This window comes from Leptonychotes weddellii, chromosome 8 (assembly GCF_054177405.1).
Source record: "Leptonychotes weddellii isolate Sample4059 chromosome 8, ASM5417740v2, whole genome shotgun sequence".
In the NCBI taxonomy this organism is placed as follows: Eukaryota; Metazoa; Chordata; class Mammalia; order Carnivora; family Phocidae; genus Leptonychotes; species Leptonychotes weddellii.
Genome location: NC_138376.1, coordinates 52,695,840 through 52,712,392, shown reverse-complemented (window position 1 = coordinate 52,712,392; position 16,553 = coordinate 52,695,840).

The following is a 16,553-nucleotide window of genomic DNA, read 5'->3' as shown; positions in this document are numbered from 1 at the left end:
AATTATATTTCAATTTTTTATTTAATTCCCAGTTAGTTAACATATATTGTAAAACTGGTTTCAGGTACAGAATTTAGTGATCCATCACTTACATAGAACACCCAGCGCTCATTACAACAAGTGCCCTCCTTAATGCCCATCACCCATTTAGCCCATCCCCCTCTCACCTCCTTCCATCAACACTCAGTTTGTTCTTATAGTTAAGAGTCTCTTACGGTTTGCTTCCCTCTCTTTTTTTTTCTCCTGTCCCCATAAGACTCTACCCTGACTCTTAAAAAAAAGAGAGAGGACTCAAACAAAATAACAAATGAAAGAGGAGAAATAACAACTGACACCATAGAAATACAAACGATTGTAAGGGATTTTTATGGGAAAAATTATATGCCAAAAATTGGACATCCTAGAAGAAATGGATTAATTTCCAGAAACATATAACCTCCCAAACTGAATCAGAAAGAAAAAGAAAACTTGAACAGAATAATTACCAGCAATGAAATTGAATCAGTAATCATAAAACTCCCAAAAAATGAAAGTCTAGGACCAGACAGCTTCACAGAGAAATTCCACCACACACTGAAAGAAGAGTTAATACCTATTCTGCTCAAACTATGTCAAAAAATAAAAAAGGAAGGAAAGCTTCCAAATTCATTCTATGAGGCTAGCATTACCCTGATACCAAAACCAGATAAAGACACCACAGAAAAAGAGAACTACAGGCCAATATCTCTGATGAACATAGATGCAAAAATCCTCTACAAAATATTAGCAAACTGAATCCAACAATACATTAAAAAAGTCATTCACTGCAATAAAGTGGGATTCATTCCAGGGATCAAGGGTGGTTCAGTATTCATAAGTCAATCAATGTGATACATCACATCAATAAGAGAAAGGATAAAAACCAAATGATCATTTCAATAGATGCAGAAAAAACATTTGACAAAGTATAAGATCCATTCATGAAAAAAATCCTCAACAAAGTGGGTTTAGAGGGAACATACCTCAACATAAGAAAGGTTATATATGAAAAACTTATAATAAAGGCCATATAGAACCTCATACTCAATGGGGAATAACTGAGAGCTTTCCCTGTAAGGTCAGGAACAAGACAAAGATGTCCACCCTCATCACTTTTATTCAACATAGTACTGGAAGTCCTGGCCACAGCAGACAACCGAAAGAATAAAAGGCATCCAAATTGGTAAGGAAGAAGTAAAACTTCCCCTATTTGCAGATGACATGATATTATATATAGAAAACTTGAAAGTCTCCACCAAAAAATTACTAGAACTGCATTTAGTAGGATCACAGGATATAAAATCAATATACAGAAATGCATTGCATTTCTATGCACTAATAATGAAGCAGTAGAAAGAGAAATTAAGAAAAAAATCCCATTCACTATTGCACCAAAAATAATAAAAAACCTAAGAATACACTTAACAAAAGAGGTGAATGACCTATATGCTGAAAACTATAAAACGCTGATGAGAGATATTGAAAATGATACAAAGAAATTGAAAGACAGTCCATGCTCTAGATTGGAAGAACAAATATTGTTAAAATGTCCATACTACCCAAAGCAATCTACAGATTTAATGCAATCCCTATCAAAATACCAACAGCATTTTTCATAGAACTAGAACAAACAATCCTAAAATTTGTAGGGAACCACAAAAGGCCCCAAATAGCCAAAGAAATCTTGAAGAAAAAAAACAAAACCGGAGCCTTTAAGTTATATTACGGAGCTGTAGTAATTGAAACAGTATAGTGCTGGCATAAAAACAGATACATAGATCAATAGAAGAGAATATAAAACCCAGAAACAAACCCACAATTATATGGTGAAACGAATACAACACTTACGTGTTATAATACTGTATGTTCACTATACTGGAATTAAAATTAGAAAAAAGCTTTTACTACAAAGAAGTGCATATCTATACTTTATACAGATAAATTTAATAGCACACCTATATACCCATCTATAAGTATTCCTTTCCTTATTAAAATCAATAAAATAAACACATACCGCCGTATTTTCCTTTCTTTTCTATTGGAGTTATTATGCCCTCTATATCAACTTTTCTTGAATTTTCAAGGATATTTTTAAAAAAATACAGATTTCCTCTAATTCTGATCAAGTTGTTACAACTTGGCCAAAAGGAGTGTCATTAAGTTGTCCCTTATTCTTTAGCACTACCCCCATCATCCTTGAAAAAGGTTGCTTGCTTTCCAGCAAGAATAAGAGCTTCTTTGTTCATTTTGAATTTTGCATTGCTCATGATAGAATCATGCTCTCCTAGGAACCTTGGTGTTTCTCTGTGGAAACAAGTGTAAGACCAGATTTAAGCACAGGAGTGTGTCATGGTATACACACACACTGCTGCTTCTTTTAGCCACTTTTCATATGGTGTTAGAAAAAATATATTTTTTAAGATATAAGTTTACTTTAATTTTTCCAATAAAACACCATAAATTGCTGCTGCCTTACATTTCTTAAAAGAATGACTTCAAACCAGATTGACATACTCCATAGTCTTAAGCCCCTGAGAAATTATTTTCCATCAGCCTATATCCCAATGTAGTAAGGGGCCTTTTACCTGGGCCAGGCTCACATGTCCTTCTTCACTGCTGGAGTTGCTGGGGTCCCACAGTGCCAAGACCCATCCCTTGTCATCTAATTGCTTGCTATCCATAGCACCACATCTGTTCATAAATTAAATCTGAAGTTTCCAATCACTGAATGATTTCTTCGATCTGCTGAACAATGAAAATGTCCTCATGGAAAAGTCAAGAATTTTCAGACATTTTGCTTTTAGCAGAATTATATTTCTGGCAGATTATTACATTTGCATATCTCTTTTTCCTCTGTAAATAAAATGTCCTTACCAGTGAAATGCCCTTTTAAGAATTAGACCGTTTCTCAAGTTACAAAGCCTTAGAGAGGTACAGTGGTAAGGACTCTTGTCCACTCCTTCCAGATTTTTCAGCAACATTTCTGAAGGATCCCTGCTATTAAACAAGAATAGGAATGTGGACCCACAGGCAATTCATTTAGTAAATACAGGTCCTGGAGGGCAGCAGCTATTCTCCTCTTAGTATTTCCCCGGAGGACTTCTATTCCCTGAACAGAACACTTTTTTCTGCCATACTAAGAGGCACTTAGTCCTTTGGCAAAACCTGTTTCCTTCTCTGAGGTGTCCTCTGCTGTTCAGTATCATCCAAATATTTCCTGGAACAAAGAGCCTGAGATATTATAGTCATTAGCTTAATAAGCAGGTATCACAAATTGAGCACTATGGTTACATATTATCTCAGTTAATCCTAACAACAACCATTTGCAATACTATTGCTTTTATTTCATTTTCCAGACGAGATAACACAAGCCTTGAGTTGAACTAACCCACCTTGGACGGAACAGTATAAGGATTAGAACTCATAGAACCAACCCTGAGTTTGTATTCTTATTCCTTATTCCTTTTCATCCTTGCTTATATCCCAATTTCACATTTAGAGAATGTGCCCCCCCAAACAGATTTTATATTCCATTAGCCTAATCATCACCAATTCAATTTAGATACCATCTTAGCAACAGCCACCATTCCTTATTTTTAAATTGTAATTGACAGTAACCTAGAAACCACACGCTATTTCCAAACTATGCCCATTAAGTTTATATAACATCAAACATTCAACTTCTCCTATTGTTCACCTGTAGCTTCCCTTCTGGCCTCTTATCAGTGAAATCAATTACAACTTCATGTTCTTGCCTTTCACGTGTTGTCAAATCCATTCTCACACTACACGCTTAGGCTAATTGTGTGAATTCCGTTTCCCGGAGTTACTGGCTTTGAAAGGTTGCTGAGCTCTTTCACCACCTGGTCACCAGCACACACACAATCTTCCTAAGATGATACCTTGGCCTCATTTTGATTAACTCTTTTCTGCTACTCTGGAATTTCTTCTTCTCTCAGTTCCAGTTTTCCTTTTCACCAGCAACTTCATATTTGGCACCAATGTTGATTTGGCCAGAGCATGTGAACAGAAGATTAGTGAAGTTGAAACTTGAAAAAAAAAAAAAAAAAAAAACTATACGAATCAATGTCTTGGAATACAGATATTTCTTATGCACAAAAGGTAGGAAAGAAGAGCAAAGGTGCAGCAGAAACCAACATCTATATAATATATAACTTGTATTCTCTTGGACTGAGTCTCTCGACATTATGGAGACATCTCCATTGTATTGACATTCGATGGACTTTCATAATGGATAGCATTAAGAGTCTTTTGTATCTCACCTCTATTTCACTCCATTTTATTCCCTAAAGTATGCCTTAAATTCTCACATGTAACATAGTTCTGACTGTCAAAATTATGAATATCAAAAACAACAAAATATCAAAGAATGCCTTCTAAGTAGCATAATGCACTTTGAATGGGTACTTTTAAAACATTTCCAGCATGTATAAGAGAATTCTAAATTGGGAAGAGACATAAAAGTCACCTAAAACAATCCCTTCATTTTTCACATAAGAAATTTAGGTATTTGCTTATAGGAAATAATGGGAACAGCTATTAGTTAACAAGAATATATTCAATCAATAATAGTAGTTCTGAAGTCCCTGATCAAGTTCAAAAGCAAATTTTAAACTTCTACATTGAGAAATAGTGGGAAAAAGTGAAAATGTCAGGATTCACTCACTGCATTTCTGAAACAATACTGGCTCCATCTGGTGGTCAAAGTAATGACTTCCAGTTAATAGCATCTGTGTTTATGATTAATGAACGAACTATGCTTTCTTGAATTGGAAATGTCCGATTGCATCCAAGTAATTGAAGAATTTAAAACATAAATGTAGTCTCAAGAATGTTACCATTTCTACCTGTGATTAGCCTCTTCCAAAGAATATCATGATTATTGGGCGCCTGGGTGGCTCAGTTGGTTGAGCGACTGCCTTCGGCTCAGGTCATGATCCCGGAGTCCCTGAATCGAGTCCCGCATCGGGCTCCCTGCTCGGCAGGGAGTCTGCTTCTCCCTCTGACCCTCCCCCCTCTCATGTTCTCTGTCTCTCATTCTCTGTCTCTCAAATAAATAAATAAATAAATCTTTAAAAAAAAAAAAAGAATATCATGATTAATACATTGTTGTTTAAACTGGAATTGAAAAAGAGGGAAAAAATCCAGTAGAGAAAAATTAAGGTACTTCTTCAACCATCTTCCAAGAGAAATTTGTGTTCAACCGAAAATATATCTATATATTTATCATTTAAAAACATCAATAAAAGCCATTACTTTTTTAATCAAGGCAATATAATTAGTACCAATTTATTATTTAATATACATTGTCAATTAAGATGTAAAACACACATAAGTTATTTAGTGATTCTAAAAAGCCATGGGAGATTTACACTTTACTATCTTTTTTTTCCTCTTCTTTGAACTAATAAACTAAATGTAGTGAGAAATTGTTCTATTCCAATAGGAAGGAGAAACTCATTTTGTGTTTTGTGTAGGGGATCTTGCCTAAGGTTCTGTAAAAAAATACCATTTCAAGTCAAACTTGTTGTGTCTGTGCACATTCAAGAACAAGAAACCTCAACTTGCTTCAGATTCTCAGAGTAGTTTCCGGCACCTTAATTGTTTATGAAACCCTGAGAATTAGTTACACAAGTGGGTTCAGTTTATGAAAATTAATCAGTTGTGCACTTAAGATAAGCTTATAAGTCATCCTTAAAACACATTTTTAGAAGTTTATGAATCATTGTTTTAATGTTCCCAAACTAAATATATAATAATAAACCATCACCATGTGCTGAGGTAAATACATGGCAAAGGTTATTAACCTTTTGAGGATCAGTTTTTCTAATGGCAAAGTACGAATCACTTCCCTTGGATGGTTGAGCAAACTACTATATAAAATAAAAATTGTCTGAATCTTGATCCCTGTCTCTGAAATCCACCCATGCTGCCTCTCACTGGTTCTTCCTTCCCCGCTAGTCAGAGGATGCTTGGAATCATTGATACACCGCCCGAGGAGTGGGAGTACATGTTTACTCTCACTATCGCACAAGAAAAGAAACTTGGAAAACAAAGAAAACGAAAGATGTGCACACTTTAGATAATGTTATAGCACCGAAGTCAAAATGCGGCTTTGCAGCGCCTCAGTGCTGGTTATCTATTTCTTGCCTCTCGGCTCCAGATGCACCTTGTTTTCCTGCTCTGGGGACATGAATATGGGCCCTTTAAATGATTCCCTCTGACAGCTGACCCTGAGGCTTTATGAGAGGCTGCTGGAGAGACGTTTCAGGAGAACCAGTTTTGCTTCCCGGATCCGGAAGACTCGCTCAGCAGGTTCCTGCTGCGTTGGTGGCTTCTCCAGCGGCAGGCGTAGGCGGTGCGCACAAGCACCTCCAGTGGTCAGCTTCCACAGGACAAGGCAGTCAGCAGCACTCAGCGGCCAGCAGCTTCCTACAGCCACCCTGCCCTCCCAGCCAGGGCCTCAACTCCTGCAGCACTTGTGGCAGCTCTGCGGTCCAGCACCTACAGTGCGTGGTGGTCAGCGGCACCCAGAGGCCAGCTTCTTGCCCCAAGCCTCCCCCGTGTGGTTTTGCTGCTGGGTGCCCCCTGTGAGAGAGCTCGTCCTGAACCTATCCGATAAGAGGGAAACACGGGAAAGCAGAAATGAAAGATACAGAAACAGAGGTTGCTGATAACAGCATCTGACGACCTGGATCTGGTCTCTGGCTGCAACTCTCTGAGGTTTTCAGAAACACCAGAGTAAATGCCCTAAGTAAGTTTGAGTCTGCTTCTGTCACTTGCCAAAATAGTGGGTTATTGCAAGTGATTTGTTTAACTGAGGCCCTTAGGTCATAGAGGGCTAATTCAGTTTCCTAGGTCAAAGTCCAAGAAAATTCAGTCAGGTATCTATTAAGCACTGACTGTGTACACAGCACTCTATGCTAGATATGCAGATAGGTTTCTCCCATGAACTGGCTAAAACATTGACCAGCAGATCCAGGCTTATATCCAACAGTTCAGCAAACCCGGCAGCAAGAGAGCTCCTCTTTCCAAAAAATTCCAGAGACGTTCTGAGGCTCGTACTCATTAGATGGATCTGTGTTTTTATGCTAGAGAAGGAGCATTAGAAGGATCAAATCTGAAAAGCGTTTCAGTGATGGTTGATGTTATTACCAGAGCAGACACTTCTACCCTTTGATGTTCGGTAACAAAGTTATGCTGCTCTGGGTCAGACAATCTTGCTTAGAATATTTGGAAAAACACTTGCCAAAATGGCCAAACACAGTTTTTGATGCTGCAATTTTTTTTGCAACCCTTTTCCTATTGTTTCTCACTCTTTTTCTAGTTGATGACGGTTAGAAATATTGAGATAGAAGTAAACTGTAAAAATTCAGCTCTGACTTGAGACAGATCAAAAACGTGCAAGTGTAGCTGATTAAAGGTTAGAGTCTTGGGCTCTGCTCTGTCTCCCTAACAGCACCATTAGCATGCTGCCTACACTGACATGTCTCCCGTCACCTAATATGATTGATTAAAGGATACATTTTAGAATTTCACCACTGTCTTTGTTTTTATTTTTTATTTTCTAGACTGCTTGTCACCGGCCCCAGATCCATGAGAGGTTTGTATAAAATATAAAAGCAAATTTTAAAAGAAATACAATGTGTGACACAGTGACAAAAGCCAGAAAATTGTGCGTTCCTACGGACATGCCACTCTTCCTTCAGGTCTCTGCTTTGTTGTTCTCAGCTGGGAGAGTGACAGGCTGAACGGCCTGGTGTTTGTCAGTGGATGTCACAACCATGATATTTAAACATAGGCCTTTTTGTAGTTCTTTTCTTCCATCCAAAGTCTTCTTGGAAATGTGCCAAATATACATTTACTCAAATAAATACAAAAGGTCAAGTTTTCTCCTCTGCTTTCCCATTTAAAGCAAAATATTTTTTTTTTATTTATTCAGGGAAGTGTTAAGTTCATTATTTTTATCGTGCCACAATATGCTGCTGGGTTACAATCCATTACTAATGTCAGTTTTTATCGTCTAATCTGTTTTCATGTGTTGAAATTTTCTCCTAGATGCCTCTATTTGTCAAACTTAATTTTTGTTTATTTTTTTTTCTTTTGGACTTAAAATTCAAAACTCAGTGCCCATATTTTTTAAAGTTTTAGACTTCTTTTTTTGGTTTTGTTATGAATGTTTTTGGAGGGGGAAATGTGTTTAGAGTAATGGTTACATGGCAATCGAATTAAATTAAAGCTATCTGTCATATAATCTTATTTTTTAAAATGTATCATTTTACATAAATCTATCAAAAGATAGATTCATATAAACTTAGACTACTACTAATTTGTGTTACGGTGTACTGTATGTTAGCAGCAAATTGTCAGGAGAAGTATAGTTTCTAAATGATTCAATAATAAAACAACGTATTTGGGTGTTGCTTATTGGCACTTTGTCCTAAAAGTTAACATTTGCTCTTTTTCTGAAATGAACATTAGGCATTACAAAATTAGAACCTGTTTTTCAAATATTCTAAAATAAAATAACATCACTCCAAAGTGAACAGAATAGATCTAACCTGTTCCCATTCTCTTCTCTCATCAAAAGGTCACTTTGTTGACTGACCAGGTGTAGCACTTTTGACAAGGACACTGAGATTTCTGTAGTTTCTAAGGGTATACAATTGACTCAATGAGTGCCTCACCCCAGAAGGCAGTAAAAGAAGAATGTAAGCAGTAGTTTCACTTGCTGGAAATTTAAACATCTGCAAATAGTTAAAAATGTAAATATCTAACAAAATTGAGTTATAGTTGGTCTAAATTAGTTACACATTATTATTTAGATCATAGTAATTTTTATCCGGATATCTTCTATTGTCAAAAGGAACTGAAGGTGTTCACAACAATATATATGCTATTAAAATTATCAGGATAAAATATCATAATCCCAGAAAGGAGATATTAAGACAGTCATAGCATGAAAAAAAAGGCCAAGAGCAGCTAGTATAAATTTTGCCGGCAAGGCAAAAAACAAAGCATAATATATTATATAATGATCATCCAACTAAAGGAAGTACAACCATTCAAAAGAGACAAACGTTTCCAAGTACTAATCTCTAAAGATTCATTGTTTCAAAGTTTATGGAAGGAAAACTTAAATATATTACCGTCTATAAAAGTTTTTCAAAAATACCAAAAACCTAACACATGACCAGCTTTCACTTAGTAACCACGGATGATAGCCAAGGAATAAATGTTAAGCCCTCCTCTTGTGAAAACATGTTTATGAAGCACTAAAGTATATTTTTTAGGTAAATGATTTCAATTGATAGGTAGGTCATACATAGAAAAGATCAAGGATAAAATGGCTTGTAGCTCAGTGGTTTCAAACTGTTCTGGGCCAAGCCCTAGAAACTCTGTGCTGGCACCTCCAGTCTGAGCTAGTTGTGCTCCTAGAATTCTCTATTCTCACCCTGTCCCTCATTTCAACAAAAACAGCTCCACTTTTATGCATTTTAGGCTTCTGCATGAGATTGCATTTAGGCACAGTTTTCAAACTTAATAGGGATTATCAAAATGGTTATTTTAGGCTATTCAGATTCGACTTCAGGTAGTCTTTATTCAGCATGTTTTTTCAACATTACTTAGTAATTCTTAGAACAACGCTAGAAGGAAGTCATTATTATAGCCATTTTACTGAAAAGAGAAAACTAAGATTAGCAGTTTACTGTAAAAACTCAGCAACAGCCAGGTAGAACAGATGCATAGAACAAGGTATGGAGAAAAGGGTACAGATCTTCCATGCCCTGTCTAGGCGTGACACTCTCCCCAAATCTCCACATGTTCACCAATTCAGAAGTTCTCTGAATCCTTTCCTTCTGTTTTTTACAGAGGCTTCATTACATAGGTACAATTGATTAAATCATTTGACCATTCTCCATGATTTAACCTCTAGCTCCCTCCCCTCTGGGAGATCAGGGAATGGGGCTGAAGTTCCAACCTTCCAATCACATGGTTGGTTCCTCTGGCAACCAGCCACCATCTTTAGGTGCTTTTCAAAAGTTATCTCATCAACCTAAATTCAGTTATAGTTAAAAGGGGTTTGTTAGGAATGTTAAAGCACCTTTATTGCTCTCAGCACTTAAGAAATTCCAAGAATCTTAGAAGCTCTGTGCCAGAAATGAGTATGAAAAACAAATATAAATTTCATATTGTAGATCACAATATTACATACCCCAAGTGTATGGGGCTTCCTATTTGGCCCTTCCTGCAGAGGTATGGAGGTATGGAGGTTCTACAGATGAATGAGTGTTTCCTCTTAACATCGGCCAGTACAAATAGTTTTTGAGCTTACAAGTTATAGATCCAGCTGGCAAGAGAGACCATGTCAATCATATTTTACTATTCCCTGGAAGCAGATTCTGATTGGTCCAGTTTGAGTCTGAGTCTAATTGTCTGTGACCAGGGCCTATGTGATTATATCATATAAAATGGGCTACCAACAGTCCACCAGTGTGATGGGGGGAGGCAGACAAGGGAGTCTGTGCACTGGTCAGAGGCCACAACAGGCGTCCACGAGGAGTGTAATCAAAAATAGAGTTTAAAAAGACTTTTAGATTATAGGACCAGAATCTGTCAACAGTAGGTGACAGAAATAGGTAATGTTAAATGGCAAGATTTATATATACGTGTGCCCAGCGCACCCCCCACCTCTCCTTTATTAAGAGGTTTCTAGTTCTGAATGCTCAGGCTCTCTCCCTTCCACATTCTCCAGGGAGGGATAGTTTATTGCTAAAGAGCAATTTAGACTTTTGTGATGCAGAAGTAGGAGAGGAGAGATTAGTGTGTGACCTAGAGCTGCTGAAGGACTTTTAGGGGAAAGAAATACTTGGGTGTTACTGCATGGAGTGGAGGCAAAGTAGATGAGAGGGAAAAAAACAAAACAAGGGGTTTTAAAAAGCATTTATGTGCAGTGCTACATATTTCATTATGTTTAGTGACCAAAAGAAAATTATTGCAACCATTAGAGAAATACTTTTGACTGGTGAAGTGTGTTTTTGGACTCATAATGCCACACTCAGGCTAAATCACACGGATCATGGCTTCAGTAAATCTCAATGAGTGGGGAGAGACATTGGAGCTCCTGTGAGGGCATTGTGCAATAACTGGACACCTAAGCAGAGACATCTTGAACAGCTGAAGATCCGGAATTAGAGTTCAAATGAGAGGTCAGTCCTAGAGATACATTCGGAATTTATATAAATAGAGCTAAAAGTGAACCTTGAGACTGAATTAGTTATGCACATAAAGGGAAAAACAGACTGTGAGGGACTAAGCCTCATAAAAAAAAACCAGAATTGCAAAGCACAGAAAAAAAGAAGACATAAAATGTAGAAATATTAAGAACTATGAAACTTATAATGAGAGAAGCCAGAGGAAAATGTTCTAGGAACAAAGACGAAGTCACATAAGAGTTTTAAAGAACACAAGAATTTACCTAGTTCAGTCTCCTGCACTAAAAAACATCCATTTAAGCATCTTTGGCAGATGTTCTTCTGGCCTCTGGATGAACATTTCCTACTAGGGGAAGCCCATCTCAAAGGTGTCCACTCCATTGCTGAACCATGCAAGATACAGGGTTATATCTTGCATACTCAATGGGAACTATATTTTCCCCTAACAGAGAAAACTGATTCTTAAAGGGTACCCCCAAAAATCTTACTATTCTTATACGTATATATATACCACTAATAAAATTTCATTGTTGGGTGTGGGCAGTGATTAGGAAAAAAAAAAATGTCTTCAAGGCCTCCTTGATGAAAAATAGTTGAGAACCATGGTTTATATTAATTTGTGGTAACAAATCCCAGTGGCTTAAAAGAACAACACGGATGTTGCTACAAGTCCTTCCTGGAGAGCAAGGGATGCGATGCTAGTGGTTTCTGGGGTGTCTGCTTGCACGGCTATTCTTGGACACAGGCTGACAAGGCTGTGGAGTTTTGTGGCTGGTCCGATTATGGAACATTTCTTTGATGGGGTGGAGAGAAACTGGAGAATCAAGGGCACTTACTATCTCACACTAGAAGTCACACCCATCTCTTCTGCTCATATTTCATTGGCCAGAATAAGATACAAGCACTGTCTAAATTCAAGGGGACCAGGAAATACAGGGGAAGAACTGAATATTTGGCAAGCATCACAATGTCTGCCATAGAGTTGCCACATGGAGCTGAAATCTACCTCTCTATAAAGATCTCATAGAGACCTTTGTTTTGCATCTTTGACAACATATTGTCACTTTATTCCTCTTCTACAAAAAAGAAAATTCTCTCTAAATTCCTTTCACCATGTCTGCAATGAGAATATTACCAACACATTTGTCAAACTGTCTTTCTCCTCAAGACTCTATAATTTGTCAATAACCATTTTTTAAAGCTCCTAATGGGATCACAGTCCTTAGTGGGGTACATGAGGCTGTGGCCCCAAATCTACGTATGAATTCCTCAGTGCAGTCAAATGTTTTTTATTTTGTCACATCATTCTGTGCACTGATGCTAAGCTTAAGGTCAGTCAGAATCCAGGGCTACTTTTTACACAGCCTGCAGCAAAGCAAGAAACTATATGTTTTATCAAGGATTAGAAATTGGTGGATAAAATTTATAAATGTGTCATTTAAATAATGCACTTCCAATAACAGACATGTTTATTTGTTTGATCTTTTGTGTAACAGAAGTTGAAAATAACAATAGCAAAAGCAATCACTGTTTAAAACCAATTATAATTTATGATTTAAAATTGACCTGGGTTTTTGTTGTTTGTTTTGTTATGTTTTATTTTAAATAAAAATGCCTTCACTTCACTTCATGGAGTGACTGAGGTTTGCCCCAACCACAATGGCTAATCAAGTAGGTAAAAATCAAGTGGCTGTGGTTTTCAGCAGCTTTTATTCTCAAGATAGTGTCCCAAATTTCTTCTTGATTTTAGTGACAATTATGACTGTACCTCTTGTCCCTTTTTGTACCTTTTTCCCACATCAAAATTTATCTTCTCATTTTCTAGATAAAAAAATACTTATGTGCATGGCACTTTGTAACATATTAAGAATAAACTTTATGAATAAAATTTTCATCATACAATAAAGTTTCTTATCTCCTTTCTGGCCTTCAAGGATGTTACATACTGAGAGGGAGACAGAGAGAGACACAGAGAGAGAGAGAGGGTGAGAAAGAGAGCGAATGAATAACCCAGACAAGCATTAAAAGATTTGCAGAAGCAACTAATAGAATTAGAATTTACATGGACTAGAATCACAGAAAAAATCCATGAAATGAGAGAGCCTTCAACTTTATTTAAAAGAAAGAATATTATTTGAAAAAGTATGCTGATTGGCTGGGGCAAGGCATTCCACATTTTTGCACATTTGGGATATGTTATGAACAAAAGTAAAGTGGTAATGAGAAGAAGTTGCATAACGCAGGGGACAATGAGTAGAGAAACTCCACCCAAAATCCAGAATTTGTGCTAAGAGCAGTGACAAATTTAAAAAGACGTTTCAGTCACAGGTTATGATCTCAGGGTCATGAGATCAAGCTCAGCATTGGCTCCATGCTCAGCAGGGAGTCTGCTTGAGATTCTCCGTCTCTGCCCACCCCCCCCAACTCTCATGCTTGCATGCTCACGCACTCTCTCTGTCTTAAATAAATAAATAAAATAGTTTTTTAAAAAAGATGTTTGAGTCATATTATGCTGGCAAGACTTTGGACTTGATGTCAAAGAGCCACTAAAGACTTCTGTGGAGAGCAGTGACATGATCAAAGGCAATTTTTATGATAAATATTATGACAGCAGTATCTAAGATGGATTGGGATAGAGATACAATGGCAATAGAGTGAGGAATTAGAACCTGAATGCAATGATCCAGTGTTATATGACAAGAGCCTGGACTGGGGACTATAGGAGAGTAAGGGAAACAAAAATAAATATTAGATATAGGAAAGTTCATAAAGGGATGACTAAGTCTCTTTATTAATTAACAGCAATATGGGAAAGAATAGAAAAGAGACTTCAAGTTAATATGCTTGCATAAGATGCTGAGTGAAATACCCCCCTCCCATTTTAGCCACTAAGAAATGCCCCACAACTGTAAAATTAAATCCATAGATGAGCTGAACTAAAAGGTCAGAGTGGCAATAGGGAGGTGAATCTGAAGGCTTAACAAAAGAATTGGATGGGCACTAACACTTGCCCTAGGAAGGTCACTGGGAGCTGGAATTGAACTTGTGATATGCAGCCTAGAACAGAAAGGGATGCCCTTTAGGTAAAACAGATATGAGAAAACCTGCACACACCAGGCCCTAGGAAAGCATTAGACAGGAAAAGTGCTAGACTAGGAAAGCAGCAAGACAGACTGCCAACTTCCCAGAGCCATGGGTAGAAAATATTTATCAGTGGGAAATACAGAAAGCAGGCCTGAGACACACACATGCATAGTCTGAATTAAAGCAAGCCATGCAATATAGAAAACCTTTTCTGAAAGACTATCTGGTACCAGTGAAAATCCTTTAGTGTATTTCCATACACATTTGCATATACAAATCACTCTGTAAGTTTTCTCATCTAACCCTGGAGACCCCGCAATGCACACAGTGAAAGAGATCACTATGAGAGATAGCAGAAGGAAAAAAAGAAACAATGAGAATTTATAATTGTGAAACAGAAGATAATAGATTTTTTAAAAAGGCAAAGTCAACAATGATTGGACAATCAAACTTAAGTAACTAGAAAAACAGCTAAACCGCCTATAGAAACATTTCTCATCTTTCTTACACCAGGAGAAAAGGCCTCAAAGCAAGAGAGAGTACAAAGAAAACTAAGAAAAGGGAGAGCCAAAGAGGCATAACCTGAAATTCTATGCCTAAGTTCAGCTCAAGTCTGGCTGATCTCTGAACTACACATTCATGGAACAAACAGAAAGCAGCTTGCAACTAAGACTGAAGTGATATCTGAATTGTCAACCACTATAGGCATGAAAGTGTGCAATTTGAGTTTAACCAAGTTAGTTGCCTACTAAAACAACAACTTCAACATACTTGAAGAAATATAACAGAATCTAGAGTCTGCACAATATAATATTCACAATCAACCATGATATTATACAAAATTATTCACCATACAAGAAAGTATGACCCCTTCCCAAGGAAAAAGACAATCAAGAAATGTCAACTCAGAGATGACACAGATGTTGGAATTATCAGGTAAGAACTGCAAAAGAGCTATTATAATTTTGCTCAGTGGGGTAAAGGAACATATTCTCATAAATGAAAAGATAGGAAAATTAAGCAGAAATTAGAAGCAGTAAAAAGATCTAAATGGAAATTTCAAAACTAAAAAACACAATATCTGAAATTTTTTCTCGAGGAATCTAATATTAGAATGGAAAAACCAGAGGAAAGAGTCAGTGAACATGAAGATAGATCAGTAAGAATCATTCAATCAAGAAGAAGAAGGAGGAGAAGGAAGAGGAGGAGTAGAAGGAGAAGAAAGAGAGAAGAAGGAAGGTGGTGGAGGAGTAGGAAAAAAGAGGAGAAGAAAGAGAAAAGAGAGAGGAAAAAATATAGACAGCAAGATTATACTAAGCAAGAACAAAGCTTTTGGGATCTGTGGGACCATTCCAAAGGTCTACATATGGGTAGTTAGAGGCCCAGAAGGAGAAGAGAGAGAGAATGAAGCTAGGAAAAACATTGTAGAAATAATACCTCAAAGCATAAAAAAAAAAAGGTGAAATCCATAAATTTACATATTTATGCAGTTCAGAAAACTCCAAACGGAATTAATTAGCTAGAAAAAGCCCATGCCTAAGCACGTCAGGGTCAGACTACTAAAAACTAAAGATAACAAGAAAATATTGAAAATCATCAGAGAAAAATGACACGTTACATATAGAAAATTATTGATTCAAATGGCCGCTACGCTTCTCATCAGAAGCCCCAGAGTCTAGAAGACAATAAACAATATCCTTAGTGCACAGAAAGAAAATAAACTGATGATCCAGAATTCTCAATCCACAAAAAATATTCATCAAGAATGAAGGTAGGGGAGCCTGGTGGCTCAGTTGGTTAAGTCTCTGACTCTTGATTTCAGCTCAGGTCATAATCCCAGGGTCATGAGACTGAGCCCCACATCAGGCTACTCACTCGGTAAGGAGTCGGCTTGGGATTCTCTCTCTCTCTCTTTCTCTCTCTCTCCCTCTGCCCCTCCCACCCTCTCTCTCTCTCTCAAATAATAAATAAATCGTTTTTAAAAAAAGAATGAAGGTAAAACAAAGACATTTTCAAATCTTATAATTGATTTCTTAAAAAGTAGGCTCCACCCCTCAGCATGGAGCCCAAAAAATGGGCTTGAACTTACAACCCTGAGGTCAAGATCTGAGCTGAGATCAAGAGTGTGACACCTAACTGACTGACTGCCTCTAGATCTGTACTATAAGAAATACTAAAAGAAATCCATCAGGCTGAAGAGAAATAATACCAGAG